Here is a 22,280-nt window from a genome sequence, read left to right as displayed (position 1 = left end):
CTCTGATGGTAGATTCACCTTGCTACTTCCAGAAACTTCCCAAGCAGAAGCACATTGGAGAAATTGTGCAGCAAAACCACCAGATTTCATGGTGGTTATACCACCCTCACAGGACTGTCTCCTCTGGAGGGTCCCTTTCCAACACTCATACCAAGTTTGGCAACTTTGGGGCTTCTTCCCATCTCCTGTGAACTCAGCTTTTTTTCTTGTTTTACTTTTTTTGAAGTAATAACATTACAGGACTAATTACTTAGCAAGGTCTCTGTAAATGTATCTGCCTTTGAAACCTCTACAAAAGCACAAGTGAAATTCCAGAGAGAAACAAACACAAACTCCCTTTTAATTAAGCACCGTGCCTCTCTGTGGGGGGTGACAGAGTGAGCAGATGCAGGGGGATTGCCAATTAAGACACAACTTCTTTGATGGGAAGGGTACAGCCACACACAAGAGGAAAAAGGAGAGGAACTTGCCATCCAAGTCATTTTAATTGGATGTTCCGAGAGATTATGCATTCCCCACATTCCATGCTGCCAAAAAAATATTACTGATGCAAAATACTAAAGAGCCACCAAAACATGTCCTAAGATGCTTGTTATTGTTATTATTAAAGCTACTTGTGCCCCTCACTCATCCTGCTTGAGAGGGCTGTAACACAGGGAGATAATTCTCAGGGTTAATTAGACAAAGGAACTGACAACTCTTGGATTTAATTTTCTGTTATTGATCACAATTATTCACTAAACACCAAGCATGCTTAGCAAAAACTTCTTGAAGAGAATGCACAGTTATGTCTAGCCTAAATCAGTTTTTAAAGCAACCAAAAAATTAAAATCCATGCAAATGGCTAAAATAAACTCCTGAAAATTGCATGAGCCAGGATGCAAACAAAAGTGAACCAGAGGATGGACTGGTCATCTTCTGCATAACTTTCATTGATTTGATGTTCTAATATTTTTGGTGTGCTGACTTTTCTATGATACTAATGACACTGCTGTTACTCTTTCAGCTTTGCTACAAATCTGCGTGTTAACTTTCACTTCCGTTTTTGTCTGGTTTCAACTGAAATGCACATAAGCTTTCACATGGCTTGTTTCATACCTTTGTACCCCTTGGGAAGGGGAAAAAAAAAGGCAGGAAACAGAAATGGCTCGCTCAGTTTGCAGCCTGCTCAGGAATCTTGATTTTGCCTCCTTACACTTATGTCTCCACTGCAGAGGACAGAGCCCTGTGCAGGGAAATTCGGGCACAGGAACCCAGAGCTGCTTTATCTGAGCCTCCTTCCCCTGAACATGACTGCTCTGGCACCCAGGCCGATGGAAACACAGAAGATTGGGATTTCACTATCTCAACTCAAAATAAATGATTGTGACAGAAAAGGAACTCTCGTCTTTGCAAACAGAAGAGCTCAGCCCCTGCTGAGAATGGGATAACCAGGAATGTGTTCCTGCCTTGGGAGAAGAGCCCAGGCTGCAGAGGTAGGCTGGGGCAGAGGAGCTGCTCCCTTCTGGGTCTCTCCAGCTGGCAAGCCAGAAACAACAGCATTACTACATCTCAGTTATAAACAGCAAAAACTATTCTGGCTTCTGTGGAAGGACAAAAAAAAGCCTGCAAAAAAAAAAAAATCAACCCACATCTTTTCTCCATTTCTTTCTTCTCTCTGGGAAGTGTCTCAATGCCACCAGCAAGACAAAAAAGACAAAAAGTAAAAAGGAGCTCCTGTAATAGATACCCATCCTTCCTCCCTTCAGCTGCTTTCCCTGTGGCAAGTGCTCTGTTTTACCCTTTGGGGCTTCTTGAAACCCCCACTGCACTGAGATTTCTCTTCAATGCACAATCAAGTCAGTCCATTGACTCCCAGTCCCTCCCAAACCATAACACTACAGGGAGTTCTGCAGTGTCCCCACAGCAGAAGTTTCCCCATCTCTCCCACATTATCTACATACACCACAGAGGGCTGGCACAATGCTTATAAAAATACACTGAGGCTGGAGCAGCTTAACAGTGTCACCACACTTGGTTATTAAGCAGAATGAAATGCTTGAGAATAAAGGAAGTAAGGATATTTAATTTATGAGTGAAAAGGTGAAGGAACCTAATTACAGCTAGGTAATTCCTGCACATGGAAAGTACATCTCCTGTGACAGGGCTCCCTCATCTAGCAGAGTTCCAGTGTCTGAAAAATCAAATCCAGACCTACCAAGGCTCAAAATGGAGACAAGATGCAATTTTTCAAGAAAGAGGAAAGTGCTTCCATTCTCAGTTTCCTTAGGTATATTTTCCATTACTTGACTCCACTATCCCCATCACCACTTACTAGATAATTTCCAAAAAAAAAAAAAAATAAAAACAAGATAAACTAATCAGGAAGCAGTAAAAGACAAGTGAAGAGGAGAGGTGGGTGAATCAACTCAATCTAGGCAGTTAATTTAAACATTAAGTCAAGAAACTCAATTCCTCACATAGTCAAGAAGAGAGAATCAGGCTCTAAATTCAGAGCTTTGAATCACCCTGTGGCAGCTCTGGTGACTGTATGTGGCCTTGAGGCTCCCAAATTAGACATGAACTTGCATGTGTCTACAGCTATTGGCCATGCTGCTTTCAGTAAATGCTAGTGGGATTTGAACACCTAATACTGTTTTTAATTCTTGCTTAACTGTAGTGACAACATTTCAAGAGTTTTGTCTCATTTTTGGCAAGGGCAATGCTGTTACCAAAGTACACAATACCATGAACCATCCACAAACATAAATTATACATTTACTACTTGTAGCACACTATACTCACATATTTCATCTTTCAGCCTCTAAAAATAATACAGACTAAGTTACATATTTGCTATAAACATGAACAAAGCAAACTTCATGCTGACAGGATGCATACAAGCAAAACCAGAGAACTTGTTTTAAGGAGAACATCGATGCAAATTGCATTGTAAGAAACAGTCATCGATCAGATTCTGTAATTCCTTGGCATGTCTATTCTTTGCAATAACTCTTATATTACTGTACAATTAAAAAGAAAGCAAATATCAAATTCTCACCTCTCCCCAACTAACAAACACTCTCAGTTCTTGAGAAACAGTAATAAAGTTCTGAACTCACACATAACTCTCACTGAACTTTCATCTGGTGCAATATATTGTCACAAAGCAGAAAATGCAGGTTGTGCTCACATTATCTGTAATGAGACAGACACTCCTTCATTCTAACAAGGTACCACTGCCAATATCAGCCCTGCTGTGTAAAAAACCCGAGGCAACGATTTTTTATTTATACAAGAGCAACGAAACCCAGCGAGATCAGATGTGATCGAAGGCATCTTCCAGCACCTGGCACAGAGTGAATATTCATGCAGCACCTTTAAAAAGCAGCTTACATCCCACACACCTCATGGCAAGGCACTGCACAGCCCTGCCAACAGCTGGGCAGCCTGGAACAAGAACTGCTCACACCCATGTGGCCATCAGCCCTGCACACTTCAAGGTGGGAATTCAAATTGAAATGATCAAAATTAGTTCAGTGGTTTCTCCCCAGTGAAGCATTTAAATTTTTCTGTAAGACATCACAAGTCTGAGGAAGGAAAGCTGGAGGGTTTTTTCTGGGACCTGCCACCCTTCCATGCCACTGCAGCACCAGCAAGGCTCAAGCACCACGAGCTGTCTGCACATGTAACCCTGCTAACCCAAACTGGGCTCTCTCCAGCTCCATGAGAGGAGCAGCAGGGATTTCCTCTCAGCTCCCACACAGCTCTAGACCTTCCCAGAAGCAGGTGAGCTGCCTTCTCTCGTTCATAACTTGCCTCACTCAAGAATGAGTCACACTTCAGGCTTTATTTCTACCTATTGGCACTCTCTGTACAAAGGGACAATTAAATCAGTGGTCACCTGTATGAGGGATTATTATGAAGTACAGCACTGGGACAAGAAGTTAGCTCTGAAATTAGATGGAGCAGACCAACACTGGCTGGCTGGAGGCATAAATAGGACAGTAACAATTGCAGGTTCATCTGTAACTTGAGCTCAGCTGAGCTTCTTGTGATCCACAATTGCCTCTGTTGACTTTCTGTCTCTCTGTCTTCAGGAGTCCTCTTAAAACAAACCCATGACTCCCTCTAAGGTGAGAGAAAACAGAACAGAAAACAGGATTTTGCTCAAGCAATGTCATAGGAGCACTGTGTGGAGGAAAAAAAAAGATATTTTGGTGGCACCAGATTAAAGCCTCTGTATTGGAAAGATGCCCCATGGAGCAGCCACCCCTTTGGAATAAACCTAGGCTTTCATTTCAGGTACTGCAAGACAAGGAGCAATGTCACTGGGCTGCCTGAGCTGCACCAACAGTGACCTGGCACAGCAAGGAGTGGCCAGAGCCACCCCTCCCAATTTTGGGGACACAGCACAAGGGCAGAATGCAGCTTGCACTGGAAAAGGACTCCTGCCACCAAGAACAATGGCAAAGAACACGTCAAGCTACTGTCACACTCAGGGCTCTGCCTTCTTGGGACCAAATGACTGGAATTGTGGAAATTTTATTCCTTTTGTGTGCCACAACCCTAAAATGGCTCAGGACTGAGAGCCCAGCTGCTCCACGAATGACAAAAGCTTTTTTACTTTTAACTGCAAGTGAAGCACAGCAAATCCCAGATAGAATGGAAAGGACAAAAACAAAATTAAGTGGAAATATCATTTAATTTCATGTCCAGGTCCTCCACTGACTGGCTGTTTCAATTTTATCATAAGATTTTGAGGCTGTTACAAGAGCACCAAAATCTGCTCACTCACAAGACAGGCAGCCCAGGTTTCATCTTTAAGAGGATGGTACATTCATCTACAACAAATGACCCCTTTAATTGCAAGGTCACCATAGTGGACCAGAGACAAAATTCTTGATGGGACAAATTTTGGAGACTTTGCTGATCTACACCTGACAGTCCTGTAACCCATGAATAAGATTTCCCTAAGCTTTGGTGAGGAAGATGGTAATTTAGTGAGTAAATGCTTTCTCCTGCCACAGTGGAAAGCACTGGCAGCTCCCTTAGCCCTGGCACATGAGAGGCACCCACCACAACCTGGTGCTTCAGGAGAGACCCACAGTGCAAAACAAAAAAGATCTGGAATGCCAGCCAGCCCTTCTTGAGAGGGTATTTACAAGGCCTGCAGCTTTCTCTTATGGCTTTTCATTACAATACTTCATTTATATATTTCAGATTCTCCTGTTGAGAATATAGATAAGCTTCTAACATTACATTTTCTATAAAACAGTCCCAATACAAAGCTAGTGACAAATGCTGGCGTCAGAAGCCTGCAGTAATGGCATTCTGTCAGGGTTTTGTAGAGCAATGAACACAGAGTAAAACAAAAGTATCTTCCTAACTTGTAAATTTATTTCTGGAACCCTTAAAATATGAAATTAAAGTTCCTTCTGTGAGTATGCAGAAGCCCTATGTCTTGATAATTGTATATACAAGAAAGGCTTAAGACTGTAATACAACATTTGGTTTCAGTCCACATTAGTTCTAGTGCTTGATTTATTCCTTGCAATAAACAGATTAAAGCTTATTACCATTGATAAAGTCGATCTTGTAAACCCCAGGGTGCTGCTTTGAAAATTTCCATGGTGAAATTTGGCAGTTATGGAATGTAATGTGGTAACACTGTGGTGATGTGGCAGTGATGCCCATGCCTCATTTCCACAATTTCTGATTCTGACCCCACAACTATGAACAAAGCTGTAACCTTACAGTTCAGAGAGGGACAAAACCTCCCAGAAAACATAATACCCACAAAATATGACACAAAAAACATACTTCACTTTTTTGTCTTCTCACAGCTGAACATTTCATTAAAAAGCCAAATGTTCAAAGATACAGACCACTGAGTTTAACTTCAATACAAGAAGAGTTGATAGAAGATATAATAAAGAATTGAACAAGTGGGTGCATGATAGACCTGGAAAGAGTCAGATATTTTACAGAGAGCAGTCATGCACAACAATCTGTCAGAATTCCCTGAAGGAGTTAACAAGCATGTGAATGAGGGGACATGGTCAGCAGGGACATGCAGGTGGCTGATGCAGTACATGGGGCTTTTCCCAAACCCTTCAGCAAACAGACTCAAGGAATCTTTAAAGAGCCTTTAAAAAGGTAGGCTATGGTGGGAGAGAAAACAAAGGTATCTTATGGATCATCAACTGAAAAAAAAAAAAAGGAGATAAAGCAAATAATAAATCATTTGTCACACCGATGAGAGGCTGTTAACACATCATCTCAGTATCTCTGCTAAGACCTGTACTGGTCCAAATACCTGTTACTGGTCTGAGAAGGGGGCAGAGAGGCAATGAAATGCCAAACTGAAAAGACAGAACAATTAGGAGTATGCAAAATTACAACTGATGTGAAAGCTGCAGAAGAGTCTCAAGACACTGTGATTGGACAGCAAAATGACAGCATAAATTAAATGCTAATAAATGCAAAATATTGCATTGAAATAAAGGAGTATTACTGTCCACATAGACTGACAGGCTCTGAATTAGCTGTTCTAATGGAGAAAAGAGATGTAGTCACTACAGACAGCTTTCTGGAAACATCACCTCATCAGCAACCCAAAAATAATAAGCAAATAATTTTGGAACGTCTAAGGAAATATATCAAGGCTGAAATACAAAATACTATGTCATAAACTCATGATTTATCTGCATTTTAGAAATGCATCTATTTCTGCTTATGTCATCTTTAAAAGAAAACATATGAAGACATCATACGATGTGATGGATCAGAAGACCAAAATTATTTCTGCTTCACTTTGCTGAGAATGCATCAGAAGTAGGAGTACATTGGGACTCTACAGCTTGAAGAAGAGCCAACACACAATCAGGTGTGATCCATACCACACACAGGACGCTGGGCTACATGACCTTCTGTCTGACCACCTGCATTGTTCTTATTTTCCTACAAAATAGAACACACAGAAAGGACAATTTCTGCTTCCCTGTGAAGTGTTGGCAGGGTGAGCCAGAGCATGTTTAAATAAACTGTATTAATTGGGCTGTGATCTGCAAGAGACTTCTCTCATTTCCACCTGCCCTGGAAGCAAAGATATTTAATAAGATGTTGACCATTCAGCTCACAATGTGCTATAAAATTTTACCTTTGGTCTTATTAGGGTAACAAATGGGAAATATCATACAAGGCTTGAAATTATGGAGTAGATTAGACTCAAATTGCTTCATAAGTTAGAGAAGAAAAAACACCCTCCAGAGCAATCTCCTATCCCAAAAAGGACAGATTCAAGCTAGCTGAACATTTTCTTTTCTATGAAAACCTGCACATTCTGTTTTTTGCCTTCACAAAAAAACCCAACGTTTTTGTATAAAGAGTATACATAATCACAGCACTGAACACCTAAAATACCAGATAATAGGCTCAGGTGGGGTTGGAGCACCCCAGGTCTATTAGCCAATATATGCTGTTGTAACCCAAATATTCAGGTCCTAACTATATGAAAAGCCAAATTCAAGATCAGAAGCTTCCCATAAGTGAAGGAAAATAGAAGTGCCAAAAAAGAAGTATTTTGATCCCTGTAAGAACATTCTTGCTTAGCACAAGAAGACCAAGGGGTTTGTGTCATTAATGATAGAACAGCCTTTTCCCACCTGGAAATCAAATCTTATTTTCCTGGACAAACAACAGGCAAGGATGGAGCCAGTCACATGAAGCAGCTGCTCTGTTACACCAGCAACACATTGATATCTAGACCCTATCCCTAAAAGCATAATTTCCACCCCCACCATAACTTTTCACACCATGTTCATGAATAACTACCAACTGCCCAGGATGTAAAATTTGCAGAAATCATTTTTGACTTAGTTCTTTAATCTCCCCACAGCTGTTAATGCCTCTTCCTCTCTGTGAGCCAAAAATACAATTGAATGACAAAAATCCTGGCTTGCTGGACATTCTGATGATAAGAAAATTCCTACATAGAAACTACAAATTCACAAAATCATGTAAGAAACATTTCTGCTGTTTACAAAATTTCCACGCTTCGTATTTTTCAAAAGATTTAACTATATTCCCACAACACCAGTTCAGCCTCACAGGCACTACCCGCCTTCAACCTTTCAGTGAAGGCAGTTCATAATAGTGCTGTTGAAAATAAGAACAATGGAGACATTTAAGTGCACCATTTTTCAATACCTGACTCAACGATAATAACTATAATATCCTCCATGTCAGTAATAAGACAACTGTTAAACATGATACTTAAAATCATTCACCTCTGACTCTTTCAGGAAATACCTGTTTCCAGAAAACTTCATTACTGTAACACTCAGGAATCAGTGTGTAGGTGCTTTTTCCCTAAACCAATAAAATACCCACCTTCAAGATTACTTTCAAATAGAGAAATTAAGCGTGTAATGGTGTATAACATCAGCCTGTATAAGGGCCACATCTGCTACCAGCCTGGGCAGAGGAATTCAGAAGTACCTGTTGCTCAGAAGGCAGAAATCCACTGCTGAAGCCAGACAGAAAGAAAAGAGAGGGGAAGAAAGAGAAAAATATCTAATTGATTTAGTTTTCAGACAATTCAACCAACACTTCAAATCTTTTAGTCACACCTTCAAAAACCATCATCTGAAGGTAATTAATTCTTGCATGCCTGACTTCACTCTCAGTATTTTTACTGACATGAGTGGCAGGAGGATTGGCCTATTCCCTATTAGCTAACACAAACCAGTAACTGACTTTTGAATATCTTGTTTAGGTCTAATATCTTCTTTTAAGTATCCATTTCTGGCAGAGCATAAAATAATCAACCTATCAAAGAACTGCAGTTTCATCATTACTCCCCCAAATTAATCATGTTTCAGTACATGCAAGGCAAGCCTTTTGCAGCACACTGGTAAGCAGGAACAGATAAAAGTGGATTTTCCAGTGCCCATATTGAAACAGTAATACAGCTAATGATTTTCTGCAAACCACTAGTGCAAACTCTGTAAAAAAAAACATGCAAAATAATTCAGCTCTCAGGAGCAACATGTAAGCAGAAAACTGAGCTGAACCCTGTGAGGATTATGATTTCTCTGTAGTGTAGTCAGGTTAAGTAAAGTAAATTCTTGATTCTTGAGGCCTATTTTGGCCTCACTTTTTCAAGAAGTCATGTATACTAAAAAATAAAATGTTGATGTTGCAGTATCTGTGAAGTTCATAAGGTAAAACTGCTAAAATTCAGGGTTACTGTTTTACCTGAGCACGACAGTAACAGTGAATTTTATCCTCCTTCAGACAGATAGTACAAGGCAGAAAATCCACTTACATCCCATTTATAGCCATAAAATAAGTTGCAAGGAGAGCGAGGCTGCCCATGCTGCCACCCAAGAAAAACGTTTATGGTTTCTGCATAAACGATTTAGTACTTCAAATATAAACAGAGACATTGGCAGGTTATTTTGTAAATCATGGAAAGGCTCTCAAACCCCAACCCATGGCTATGCATTTTGTACCTGAACAACTTTTCCTTCAGCTGAAGCTCCGCTGCCCAGCTCCACTATCAGATGTCACACTTGCAAAAGCCTAAAAGTCAGAATAAAAGCTGGGGCGTTGCTGCAATGCACAGTTTTGAAAGACTTCAAAAACTTACTGGAGCAAGACAAACTGCTCAAGAGTCTCCCACAGGAAGCCAGGCCAGCAGCAGCCCAACAGCTCCCAGTTAATTAGCTGTTTGCTATGGAGAAAAGAGGCTGTAGAAGTGCCCAGTGCTGCATCCTCATTTGTGCTTCTCTCTGATCCCTACTGCAGCAACTCAGTCCTGAGTGAAGCAGAGCTCATTATCCAGCAGAGACAAACTCTCCTGAGGAGAGAGGTGTTTTTTGGGCTGTTAAACAGCACCAGCTCCATCTGGTCACCCTCTGCCTGCCCTGAGCAGAGCACGAGAAGCCCATGCAGGTAGGGCTGGAATCAGGGATGGAGGCTGGTCTCTGGCAGGGATGGAACATGGACCCTTCTTCATTACTGGTTTGGAAGAAAATGCAAAGTAAACCCAGAACTGGCCTTGGTTGGATTTCCAGCACAGAGGATGGGAAAGCCTTCATCACCTGGTCCTCTGTGGGTGACCAGCACCTCTCAACAATGCCCCTTCTGCTTTCCAAACAGCACATTCCACATTTGCCTGTTAGGCACATTTCCCTGTCTAAAAGAGAGTTAAGACCCTCACCGTCTGTGGGCTCTTGACTCATGCTTTAAGAGAACACATTTATTTAGGAAGTGCCCAGTGCAGTCAGGTCAGACAGACAGAAAGAAAAGGAACAAAGAAAAGAGGGAGGGGGGGAAAGAGAAAAATATCTAACAGATTTAGTTTGGAGCCTGCTCCACCACAGCTGTCTCTACCAGGGCCAACAGCTTCATCTGCTCCACCTCCTCAGCCCCTCAGGAAATGGCCCTTCATTCATTTCAGCACTGAAGGAGCACTGAAGAGCACAGCCCCAAAGCTGACCACATCACCCCCAACAGGGAATGAGCCAGGTCTCCACAAAACTCATTTGTTCCATCAAATTGCAAGAACGTCTCATTGGTATTTTTCCCTTTCATGCTTAGCATCCTGCTTTTATCTGGCAGTGTTCTAACAACTGTTTTCTTATCACATTAAACTGACATCTCTGACAAAAAAACAAATGTCTAATTCTCCTGGATCTCCTCACAATATGCTGCAGGGGAGCAAATCCCTACTGAGCAATGCGATCTATTAGCCTGAGCACAGGTTTTGTTCTTTAAACAAGTGTCTTTCCCATCATCAAAAAAGCCCAAACAAACAAAAAACCTCAAAAACCCAAAACAAACAAAAACCCCAAACAAAAATCCAAACAAACAAAACCCAAACAAAAAACCCCAAACAAACAAAACTCCACAACTTTGTCACAATCTCACAAATCTTCTGTTCAAACTTCATCTCCCCCAAAAATAGCAGGCCGGCCCTCCAGCCAGTGGCAGCACTGGCACAGTGCCTAAGAAATAATGGAGCTGCACTGATTTACAACAGTTAAAAATGTGACCTGGAGATGAGTCATGGGCTTTACCTGCTGTTTGAATTGCAACTAATTCAAAGCGTTTGGTTTTGTTTTGTTTATCTCTGGATGTGTTGTAAAGCTTCAGTCCCTAAAGGTCAATTCCAACACTTCTTCAGAAGTATTTAGGAAAGCTTCTGAATATTTAGGAAGTGTTTGGATGTATGAGATTTTTTCAAGCATGCTGCTTCTTGGATATGGACTTATCTTTTCTATCACATTCACCCACTCTGCCATCTGAAATAGTCCAGTAACCTACACATTGAGGCAGCTACTTTTGATTAAGAGGTGAAAAATCACAGCTTAGCTCCAAGCCTCACAACAAGAAGAGAAGAAAAACAAGAAAAATCCAGCAGGGAGGGAGGCTTTGGGACTCTTCTCCCTGCTGCCTGTCAGAGAAACGTGGCACTGGCTGTTTCTGAGTGCCTTCAGCATTATGGTCTCTTCTCCCTCTGCTGAGCAATCCAAGCACTACAGAGAGTGACAGAGCTGCCTGCAGCAAGAGGTTCTTCAGTCGTGTCAGGATTACATAGGAACAAACTTTATTTCTCAGGCTAACAGCAGAAAAAAGCAAGGAACAGGCAGAAAGATGTGCTCAGCCTCCTGCTCCCTCCTTGCCCACGGAGATGTGAACTGAGCCGGGCTGGGGCTGCCGACAGCACGGCTCAACTCCAGGCTGGAGAATCCAGAACCTCAGCTGGTGACTGACCAGGGAAACCCCTGCAGAAGGGAAAAAGCTTTTAATTAAATAGCTTCCCCTTGCTACCACGCTGCCAAAGAAGAAATGAGATTGTCTATCTGCTCACATGGCTTCCATGTAAGGAAGAGGTGAGGCCACTACAGCAGCATTTCACCTGCTGGGAGGTCACAGCAAATCTTGCTTCATCCCAACAGTGGGCAACACATCCCTGGATGTGATCCCAGCACTGCTCTTCTGCATTCATGGTAATTCTCCAGCACCCAACCTGACAAACCCTGTGGGACCAAGAGGGGAAATACTAGGTATATTACCATATATTACCATAACCCAATATTACCATGCTTACCACTCTGCAATGCATTAGATTCATGGAGCTTTCTGTGCAGCAGCACAATCTTAAAAGCATCATTAATTCAAAAAATAAAAATATCAGAGCTCCAATATCCATATCAGATTCTAGGGTTAAACTGAGTTGCAATCCTGAGATTTTACACAGTTTTCACCTCCGTGAGGAACCACTATCCTTCCTTGCTAAGCAGAACAGATAATCACCCTAGGGCTCCATCTTTAGTGAAAAATAAAATCCCCTATTTCTCAAAGACAAAAGAAGAAAAACAACCCAGTACCAAATCCCTTTTCACTAGCTCTATCCAAATTCACAGCATCTAAAAATATGTCAGAAATCAAGGTGCAAGTGAAGAAAAAAAAAAAAGAAAAGTCTTAACACCAGAATGGCAAGATTTCAAGCGTGACCCATTGCCTGGTAATGTCAATGGGATCCTTTTGAACCATTTCCAAACAAGTCAGATACAGCTCACCTGACGTGACTTGATACTGAGAGCAGCTGATGGAGGTAGAGAGGAAGAAGGCAAAGAATTCCCAGGGAAAACAGATACAGGAGTCACAGCAGCCCTTGATCAGTAGGTGGGGGAAAACATACTTTTGTTTCTTTTAAACATTTCCCCCAAAAGGAGAAACATAGCAGCCTTCCCATAGGATCCATCTTAAACCCAGGCAAGGGGAGAATGTAAAGAATAGCTAAAACCTAAGCTTTTTCAAGGTTATCTAAGTAGACATTATAATTTTCTTTATGGTTTTTAGTAACCAACTGCCCCCCAAAAAGTCAGTATGTTTTCAAATTACTCCAGGCATATTCAGCAGACATCTGCTATTAAAATCAATAAAAGACAAGCTGTTAGCTGTACATTTTGCTGGAAAAGCTGCAGATGAAACGTAGAAAGCTCCAATGCTTTCAACTCCACATCCAACAATACAAACATTTTCAGTTACCTCATAAATCAAAGTTTGTCATTAGGCTGCACCTAAAGTGCTATCTTGCCCAAACCTCTGGAAAAGCATCGAAGTAGCTGTTGATTTTTTTTTTTTTTTTTTTTACAGTCACCCAGGAAACATTTCACAGGTGAGAAGAACCATGGGCTGGTGCAAATCCTCTGTGACTGTTGTAGGGCCAACAGGATCGAGGCATCTGTAAAGTATCTCAGTGTGTGTGTGAGCTTTCACACTGAGATACTTTCCACTCCAAGCACACCTAAGGGACTTGATGTAAACTGATAGGAGAGCCTGGGATTCACACAAATAAAATAAAAGTAGGAGCAGACAATGAAGAAAGTTAATTTTTCACCCAGAGAACCGCCGAGTTACAAGATTGCCCTGGAGGATTTAATCAATGAAAGTGAATCTTGTATATTTTTCTCCAGTATTCCCAAAATAAGTCAATAAGATGCCAGCACTCTCACAGTATAGAGCAACCATTTTCCAGTAAGCTTGAGTTAAAGTCTTTCTCAAAAGAACTACAGAAATGCATTATGATTTCAGAGAAAAATAGTAAGCAAAGAACAGAAACAGCAGGATAACTTCACAAAGCACAATAGGTTTTCAGACAAACTTTTTTACTTCTTTTATTCCTAAGGACAATTAGAAGCAAAAGAAAACTACTTTAAACCAGACACTGCTGGTGCACAAAAATACCTGCAGCTACCCTGGCCTTTAAGAACAGCAAAACATCTGAAAAATACACACCACCATCAGGCAATATCTAAAGGCATTTCCAGATCCAGAACCTCCTCTCCTGTGAGGAAAACACATCTACTTGTCCATCTGCTTCCTCACAAAACCTCCCCGTACACCCAAGCAACTCCTATTGCACCCTCCTAACAACCCCAAGGATCTGCGCAGGAGCGCTGGTCCATACACATCACCCAAAATAAACAGCAGCAGACCACATTACACAGCAAACTCCTATGTAATTATAAACACTTGAATAAATGCCCTGCCTGTCTCAAGGGCTGCACATCAGCTCTCTCTCTTGGTCAAATGACCTGTAGGCAGGGAGCTTTCTCAAGTCCTACATCAATTTACAATCCCACCTTCAGCTGGAGCTTGGATAATCTGTTTCTCTGAGCATTAAAGGAGAAAAAAAAAAAAAAACACCCTACCACAAACAAAAGAACCCACCTCCGTAATTTCCCCTTTGTAATACTCGGCATGCACAAACCAGAAGAGCTGTCACTTCTTCACTTTTAAAAGCTTTCAGCAAAAATAGCTATTCTAAGATGCCTGCAAAGCAAAGAGGTGCAACTGAAAAACATCGGGGGAGTACTATCCATGACTCTTCCAAGTGTTGGAAGTTTCCAGAAGGCACAATAAGGATACAGTCAACATCCACAGTGCATTCCAACACTAGAAGGATTTCAAGGACTTCAAGGAGCAAAGACAAAGGTAATTTTTATGTGGCAGGAAGATTATTGCAACAGTTGTGCCTAGGCTAATCAAAGGGTTTGGAAGCAAGGCTCACTCTCTGTATTTCTGAGAGGTGATGCTCTGAAAGCAGCTTTTACTACAACAAATCTTGTTTCAAAATAATGACCCTTATTTCTCTATTTATCAGTATAATTTCTTGCTCAAACTGGCATTCAAAAATATAGCCCTTCCTTGAGGGAGGAACAACACAAAAAAACAGCTTGAAATATAGGAGTGGATTCTCAACAGAGATACATCAACACGAGGAGTCAATTAAATTATGTTAATTTATGCCGAATGAAACCTAACCAGGATTTCTCTCCTTTGAGACGAGGCTGGGATGATTACAGTCATTCACAGCAGAAGCTAATCCTCATCACACAGGGCACACGAGCTCGTTCCCATGCCTATGGAATGGCACCCAGCAAGCACATCTGTTAGCAGGAGGAGGACTCGGGTCAGCACGCTGATGGAGCAGCGTCACTGGCTGACCTATTCTGCCCAGCACACAATGGAGAGTTGTTCATTTTTCTTTTCAATGAAACGCCATGCAAGTGTTGATTTAATGGTTCATTCATCAACTCCTCTGAATATTAAGCAATTAATTTTGATTTAATTTTAACAATTCAATTGCACCCATCCTTTCTCCCCTTGAAAAATGTGAATTACTGCCCAGGGAGAAGCTGTTTTAAAAGTTGACTTAACAGGAAGCACTTAGCTCCATTGGCTTTATACCCTTTCCTAGTTTGAAATATACCAGACCTGTTTTTTTTCCTATTACATATTATACATGAAATTCACAGATGATAAAGCAAAGACACTTCAACAAACATTCTTAATACTGCAGACCAAAAGGCATCTTCTACATTAGCTACTCCCTAAGACCACCAGAAAACAAAGCACATCAACAACCCTGAGAAATTCTGCAAAACCCGGGGAAGAGGAGCCTCTCACTGAAAATCCCTTACTTTTCTTTGAAAGTTTGCATTACCGGATACATTTTTCCCAACGAGGGCAAATCACCGATCCACGCAGGAAGCACTGGAGCTTCGGTCTCACCTGTAAGCGGCATCCCCGAGTGGGCATCCCGCAGGGCTCCCACCGCTCCGCGACCGCGCTCAGCCCCGCGGCTCCGGGACCCGCCCGGGCTGGGGAAAACCCTCCCGGCACCACGGCAGCCCCGACCACCGCCCGCACCTGTTGGTCCCGCCGCATCCCCCGCGGCTCCCGGCGCTTTTCGCCGACTCCGCCCGGCCTGTGCCCCTTTTCACCCGCTGCTCGCAGGTGCCGAAGGCGCTCTCCGCAGCCCCTCCTCCATGCCCGCGGTTAACATCCAGCCCGGCAGCCCCAGCCCGAGGGTCACTTCCAGAGTCCCATCCCCACGGGAGCCTCGCCCCGCTCCGGCACCGAGCATCCCCCGCAAAGCTCAGCCGAGCCTTCCGGAGGGCCGGGCAGCGTCCGCCGCTGCCAGGAGACACTTTTCCCTGCGGGAATGCCAACGCGGAGCCACCGCGCTGCGAGGGATACGGAAGAGGGATGCGAGGCAGCGATGCGAGGGAGCGATGGAAGGAGGGATGGAAGGAGGGATGGAAGGAGGGATGGAGGGAGCGATGCAAAGGAGGGACGCGCGGGAGGAGCCGCGACTCGCGGCGCGCGGGGAGCCCCCGAAGGGGCCGCGTCCCCCCGCGAAGGGCAGCGCCGGCCGGAGCCCGAAACTCCGCCAAGTCGGAGCGCGGGGCCGGCCGGCGGAGCGGCACTCACCGGGCCGGGGCGGGCTGGGCCCCTCAGGAGATCATGCCGGCGGGGCCGGCGGCGGAGCGGCGGCTCCGGCAGCGGGGGCGCGGCGCTGCTCGAGCCGCGGCGCAGCAGCCGCGCCGCCCCCCACACGCGGCCGCGGCGCCCCGGCCCGCGGGGGGCGGGCCCGGCCCCGGGAGCCCGCCCCGGCCCGGCCCGGCCCGGCCCGGCCCGGCGAGTGCCGCCCCGCCCGCCGCGCCGCGCCTCCTCGGGTGGCTCCGCTTGCGCTGCCTCCTTTCCCTCCCGCCTCCCCTTTTATCCCTTCTTTTCTTTCACCCCGCTCCTTTTTTCTCCTACTCTTCTCTTTCCTCGTTTCTCCCCTTCTCGCCATTCCCTCCCATTTTCCCATCGCTCTTTTTCCTGCCCCCTTTCCCTTTTTCCTGCCCCCTTTCCCTTTTTCCTGCCCCCTTTCCCTTTTTCAGCCACCTTCCCCCTGCGCGCCGCAGAATCACAGCGTCGTTCATGTGTGAAAAGACCTTTGCGGTCAAGACCATCAAATCCCGCCGCTGCCCCAGCGCTGCCAAGCCCACCGCGAAGCCGCGTCCCGAAGTACCACATCGGCACATCACTTAAATACCTCCAGGGATGCTGGCCCCACCACTCCACAGGGCAATCTGTTCCAGTGCTTGACAGGCCTTTCTGTGAAGAATTTCTTTTTTATATCCTATCAAACCTGCCCTGTCGGAGGTTCAGGCTGTCTCCTCTTACTGCTTGTTCCCTGGGAGATGAGGCCAAAGCCCCACCTGGCTCCAGCCTCCTTTCAGGTAGTTGTAGAAATCCATAATCTCTCGTGAGCCTCCTTTTCTCCAGGTTTAACATCCCCAGCTCCTCATAAGACTTGTGCTCTACACCATTCAGCACCTTCACCGTCCTACTATAGACACTGCTTTCTCCATTCCTCCTTTTTTTAATTGACTTTTTCCTCCTTCTCCTTTTTTTTTCCCCCATCCCTCTCCCTGCCAAAGCCTTTTAGCAAAGCAGACTGTGCCCAGCAGCCAAGTGGCAGCAGGGGCTCAACCACCCAGAGTGGTACAAAGGCTCTAGCAGCAAGGAATTAGTGGAAATGGGTTTTTTTGTACTCCAAAAAGTTGGTTGTTTTACAACCATATGCACGCTTTGGGTCTAACAGATGGCAATGAGCACGTTCCTTCCATGTTTTACTCTGGAGCTCAGTATCAAGGTAGAATTTGCAATAAGTTCAGTATCTACTGATTAGTAGTTGCTAGGACAGGTTAAACTTGTGTTCAAGGAGAGCTTTACATCAAATGTCCACTTGCTGCTGTTCCTTACCCTTTATGGCCCTGGGCCTTCCCTTAAAATTCCAATGAAGTGCCTGGTTTGGTTCATCAAAGGTCTGTAAAATCATTTCCAAACTAAAGAACAGGGGCTCCACCTATAATCCTACACCAAAGCCTCTATGCATGCACCCCTTCCACCTGTTGTACATTATATGCAAAAAAAAGTTCATCTTATCTCCACATTAAAAAAAAATACCAAAAGAAGACAAAAAGACCAAAAGAAAACAAAAACATATCAACAAAACTGGCAAGTATCAACCACTGTAAATTTTATCAAGTTATTTTATCAAGCAACAAATTTGGCCTATGGATCTTCATTTTCTTTCCTGTTATTCTTTTAATTTTAATACTTCCCTTTTTAGTACTTCATAACTGGTGTTGTCTTCTGCTTGCACTGATTTGCAAGTAGATTCAGTTGGCCAGCAATGGCAGGGAATGCTAATTCCATTTAGTTACCGGAAAAAAGCAATAAAAAAAATATGTTTCCCTAAGGCCTCAGCCCATAGTGATGAAAAATGCAGACCAACAAACATATTTTTGTTAAAATCAGTTTTATGTGTCCTGTCTTTTCCCACAGAAAAATAAAAATAGGAAAACCATCCACTAGGCAAATTGAAAGATAAATGATGGACCCTTCCCAGCTCCAGTAGTTTTATCCCAAATATATCCCCAAGCTGGGGAGAGAGTGACAGTGTGTACTCCAGAAGTGGGCAAGCCCTAATCACATTTCAGATGTGCCACATACAGCCATAGCTAAGATTATTTAAAGTTATGGGGTCAGTGACAGCAGCAGCTGCTTCTCCTGACCTCAAGGGAATCACAGTCCTGGGCTGACACAAACTCTTGTCCCTCCATTTCTCACTGGGCCTTACTGGGATATGGGTGGTTCTTGGAGCTGCTGCAAAGGGTTCCCAGTGATGAGCTGACCACTGGCAGGAGTGGGCTGCAGGGCCAGAGGGACATGCAGCACAGGCAAAGATAAAATAACTGCTCCTCTTACAGATTACTCTACTTATTTTCCCTGCCTTTAGAAAGGAACAGCTGCTACTCAGGTTTGCCAGCACCCAGAACTCAAAAACTGTGAGACTCAGAAATAGGATGATTGTCTGTAGAACAGTCTGATGTCGAAGGGGGAAAAAAAAAAGCCTCTTTTCATTTAGCCTGTGATTGCTAAGTCTGCAGAGATCCTTTTTTTCAAGCTTTTTCCTTGGTCCTTGAGGAGCAGAGATCCACTCTTTTTCTCCCCCTACCCCTTTTTTAAATGAATGCTGGGATTCTAACATAATCAACTAATTCCAGGAGCTGAGGCTTCAAGATAAAAAGAAAAGTATACCATGTCACAAAGCTCACAATGCAATCTCATTGCATTGGCTTTGGCAGCGATTCACTTGGCTCTGGAAATAATAAAGTGGGAGACTGAAATGACAAACAAACCAGAGATCCAAACCCAAGTACCACCAGGGAATGCTAAGCAGATGGCCAGCAAAAGACCAGCCCAAGGAATTGCTCCAGTCTTTGCAGGAGGATTACTGACAGCATCCACCATGGTGGCCTCCTTCCTATGAGCTCTCCTGGCATAGATGGCATCTTGATGTCCTTGTGAAGAATTAAGAGGAATGAACAAGCTAAAAAGACCTCTCAAGTGCAAAACATTTGTGCACACTCTCATAGCAAATAGGGACATCCAAGGGCATTGGAGAACTCATGGAAGGGTCAGAACCAACACTACATTTCTGTGGCATTTTGGGTCTACCTTGGTTGAATTGTTTATTGAGCTATCACTAAGATATCAGCTGTGTGCTTTCAGCATGCTCCTATTGAAATCTCTGCTCCATTTTAGTACACCATAATATTATTTTTTCAAGAGAATTTCCTTAAAAGAAGTTGCAAAATTGTGTCTGTGCTAAGCAGGGCCTGGCACAATGGAAATTTTTTGGGGGATGCCCCATAAGTATGCAAGTGTGAGCATATAAAACTTCATGTAGCATTTCATTTTCAGAAAGAGAAGAAAAATCCATAAATTATATTGTCTTTTGTCATATCCAGTTTGCTTATCAGATAAAACCACATGAACATCAACTGTGGCCATTTGAACCAAGAAATGTCATAAAACACCCTGCAGAGCTCCATCAAGACCAATCCTTTCTGCTTATCCTCATCAATACATGGGTTTACTGGAAAAGAAAACTGTTATTGTGGGACAGATTTCAGACTGCCAATCCCAGCAGATTCTCTGTGCTGCCAAGTAGGATTTGTTTTCAGTCTGTGTCCATCCCCAGCACTTAGCCAAGCTGACCTGTTCTCTTGTGTTTCTCAGCTGTTTTCTTCAATTTTTCACACTTCTTACCAGTCTAAAAATGCAGTGTTTAACATTGACTAAACTCTACATGCTTTCCTCACAGGGATCAGGATTTTGAACTTTGGACTCAATAGGAAAAGTTTTTGAACAAGCACCTGGAGATAAATCCTACCCACCATATTTGTGGGTGTTGCCCCATTACTGGGCAGTTTGAAATGAGCAGGATTTAATCATTTGGGGATGACAGTGAATTCCAGCCCCTCGTGCAGGAACACTGCACTCCCATCCCGCTCTCCCAGCCCGTCTGCTCACAGGCTGGTGCATCACTGGAGCACAGCCAGGCAACCATAGAAATGCACTGAGTGAATAAGGTCTTCCTTCCCTATCAGCTAATAAAGATAATTACAAAGGCCAGCATATATTCATTTGGGTTCAGTCCTTTTCCCACTCAAATTATTGTAGGTTTTGCCATTGATGCTGATTTTAGGAAAAGCTGGTGCAACAACAGGAACTAAAATTAGACCGTTTCTGCCATCCTCCCCATAACAGCCAAGGGGAGCTACTGGCCTGGCCAGGAATCAGCACTAACTCAAGGAACAGCCAGATATCCTGGGAATGGCTCTGCTGGGCTCCAACACCTTCTGCAGGAGCTCAGGCAGGGACACCCACCACAGTCCAAGTGCCACCTCCACCCCACAGCAGGGTGGGCTCACAGCCAGGGCTGCCGTGCTCAATACTCTGCATTTGCCAAAACCAGCACTAAGTGAGGGCTGAGAAGGAGACACGCTGAGAAAATCCTTTTCCCCTTTTCCTTTTCCCCAGTCAGGGGATGGCAGCTGCTGGTGAGGATGCCCACACACGCTGACACTCGTGTGTGACACACGGCGCTGTCCTCAGACCCTCCCTGTGCGGGGCTGTTGGATTTTCATCCCCTCTCCACAACGCCAAAGTTGCTCGTTTTCAGTATTGGCAATGCCACTTGAAAAAGTCAGGGGAAATCCATCACAGCCCGAGAGGTTATTCTGTTGTAGCAAGCAGCCCTTGTACCTCATTTTTCAGCAGTGCAACTCAGCCCTTACAACTCCATTTCTGTGCTGCACAGAGGCAGTGGCTCAAAGCAAAGTCTGGGGGGGTTTTCTGCAGCCCAGCAGCTCAGGATGTCTATGCATAGGTGCAAATGTGGATATGCACATGTAGATATAATACACATACAGTTTTCCTCCATAGTTTTCCTCTGAAAAGCAGTATTTTCCTTTTGGCCAGTTATCTACCCACAATATGCCTGAGGACAGAGACAGACATTTATCAGCAAGGCTGAAAAAATGAAAAACCTCCTCGGCCACACTTCCATGGAGCACACGCAGCACCCTGATTTGCACACACCTTGGAAATACAAGCAGTTCCTCTCTTCTCAAATTCTGCTGCTACAATAACTTTGCAGACAACTTTGCTTACTGGACTTGTTTCATGGTGGGAGTAACTACCAGCAATAGCTCGCCTGCTCCTCGGAGCAGAGTCACATGCTGGGATTGCTCATATGCCATTCAGATTCCCTAACAGAGAGAGAGAGAAAAAGGGAGGGGAAAAATCACAACTATTCCTAACAGAGACACATTCCCCTGTTGCCTCTGCCTCGACTGCAAATGCTGGTACACTGATTTCTAACTGGTCAATCCCCACCCTGTTTCTATAAACACAGAAGACGACTGTTCATAACTAAACCAAACTCCCTGCCAAGGCAAGCTTCTCACAGGAGAAAAAAAAAAAATAAAAGAAGGAATGGCAGATTAAACAGATCAGCTCTGATTCTTACCTTCAGAAGCAGACTTTGTTCAAAGCCCACAAATACTTTTACTTTGCTGTAAGTCTGAGCTATTTTTAGGTTCCCTCTGGGATGCCATATAGGGAGAGCAGCCCCCTCCTATCATTACTAATCTGCCGAACATAACAGCAGGACACCTGCTGCTGGTGAGTCATGTTCTGTGTGGAGCTAATGGTATATATATAGGCAAAACATAAAGACAATTGCTTATTTCCCTACCTACCCCATGTGTTGTTTGTTGCTCTAAGCAAATCAAATCATTGCAATGAAGACACTGTAAAGAAGACAAATACACAGGAAAATTCATGTTCAGTTTCAGACCAGAAGCTCTACAAGTGCACAGCAGAATGATGCTTGTTTGTATTTGTGGTGTGTATACGTGTGTGTACACATCTGTGCACTTTTGCATGTGCACGAAGTGATTGTGCTTTTAGAAGCTCCTGCTCTGGTACAGGCAAACCACTGTTTTCCCTGAAATCAGAAATGGAAAAATTCAATTGCTCAAATTCTAAAGCTCCATCTCCAACCTGTCTTCCCTTACTTATTCACAGCA

At 43.8% G+C, this 22,280-nt stretch overlaps 1 protein-coding gene across 7 annotated transcripts in view; it reads right to left on the bottom strand.

Moving 5' to 3' along the window:
• Window positions 1-21,867, bottom strand: part of SGCD (sarcoglycan delta) — a 316,371-nt gene extending 294,504 nt beyond the window's left edge. For 4 of the 7 annotated variants that reach the window (XM_021552246.3, XM_077786667.2, XM_021552251.3 and 1 more), the window contains exon 1: window positions 16,276-16,409. The gene's annotated coding sequence lies outside the window, so the exon portion shown is untranslated. Of the gene's footprint in view, window positions 1-8,373; window positions 8,510-9,497; window positions 9,568-16,275; window positions 16,410-21,718 lie in introns of those variants that run through there. The other 3 variants (XM_077786661.2, XM_021552248.3, XM_085591443.1) reach the window with 3 other exon arrangements.
• Window positions 21,868-22,280: the final 413 nt, after the last annotated feature.

Source organism: Lonchura striata, chromosome 13 (genome assembly GCF_050655825.1).
Source record: "Lonchura striata isolate lonStrDom1 chromosome 13, ASM5065582v1, whole genome shotgun sequence".
Lineage (NCBI taxonomy): Eukaryota > Metazoa > Chordata > Aves > Passeriformes > Estrildidae > Lonchura > Lonchura striata.
This window is presented reverse-complemented; position numbering and strand designations above follow the sequence as displayed.